The sequence below is a fragment of the Schistocerca nitens genome, chromosome 6 (genome assembly GCF_023898315.1).
Source record: "Schistocerca nitens isolate TAMUIC-IGC-003100 chromosome 6, iqSchNite1.1, whole genome shotgun sequence".
NCBI classification, from domain to species: Eukaryota; Metazoa; Arthropoda; class Insecta; order Orthoptera; family Acrididae; genus Schistocerca; species Schistocerca nitens.
The window spans coordinates 420737443-420738668 of NC_064619.1; the positions used below are offsets into that span (position 1 = coordinate 420737443).

General features: G+C 45.6%; 1 non-coding gene across 1 annotated transcript; it reads right to left on the reverse strand.

Annotated features, from left to right (window-relative positions):
- Positions 1–866: 866 nt before the first annotated feature.
- Positions 867–941, reverse strand: Trnat-ugu (transfer RNA threonine (anticodon UGU)). The gene has a single exon. It is a non-coding gene; the product is annotated as a tRNA-Thr (tRNA).
- Positions 942–1226: the final 285 nt, after the last annotated feature.

Consider the following 1226-nt stretch of genomic DNA (forward strand, 5'->3'; position numbering starts at 1 on the left):
AGTTGCTTACGTAAAGATAAACAAATATATCTTTGTTCCCTTGCCTCTTAACAGTGCGGATATGGTATCGTCGTTTCAACAAACACTATAATTGAGAAATCACACTGGTGTCCAAAATTAGAATAACAAGCGGAAATTTTTTAAAGTTGCGTTTGTTTTGCCACAAAACAGTGTAAACATATGATAGTAAAGCAGAATTAATGTAAAGAACACAGAATGTAAACCACTGCAATTTGCATAACTCTAGAAAAAAATTTTCCAACTTAACGGATTTGCACACACATTCCGGGAACTGGTTAACGTGCGTGTGAGCACCCCTGACAGCAATACATGCCTGACAACGACGGGGCTAGTGTGTGTGGAGTCATCAGTCTCATGCTGAGGCAATAGCGCCCATTGTTCATGCACAGCTGCTCGTAAGCCTTGGAGAGTGGTTGGTGGATGCTGATCTGCTGCTTACTGTCTCCCTGGTGCAGTCCAGACATGCTCTGTGGGATTAAAATCGGGAGAGCAAGCAGACCTCGTCACACATTCAGTATTTCAGTTTCCAATGACACTGCAACCACCTGAGCTTTGTGAGGTCGAACATTATCGTCCATCAATACGAAGTCTGGGCCCACACCACCTCTCAACAGCCGCACGTGAGGTCCCAAGATCTCGTCGTGATACCTAACAGCATTTAAACCTTGCCGATTCACCCGTAGTATTGCATGAAGAGATGTTCGATTGGTCAACATAATCCATGCCCACACCATTAAGGATCTTCCTTGATATCGGTCTCTTATCACAATGAAATGATAATTAAATGGACAACCTAGCTGCAAGCAGGCGTTGATATACGTCATTGGGGACATGTTGAAAATGTGTGCCCCGACCGGGACTCGAACCCGGGGTCTCCTGCTTACATGGCAGACACTCTATCCATCTGAGCCACCGAGGGCACAGAGGATAGTGCGCCTGCAGGGACTTATCCCTTGCACGCTCCCCGTGAGACCCACATTCCCAACATGTCCACACCACTACATTCGTAGAGAGCCTAATAGATGCAAGCAGGAGATACCGGGTTCGAGTCCCGGTCGGGACACACATTTTCAACATGACCCCAATGACGTATACCAACACCTGTTTGCAGCTAGGGTGTCCATTTAATTATCATTTAATTTCTAGCAAAGCTGCATGGTCATCAACTTTAACTGTTCTTTAGGGAACAGATACTGCCGTCATAT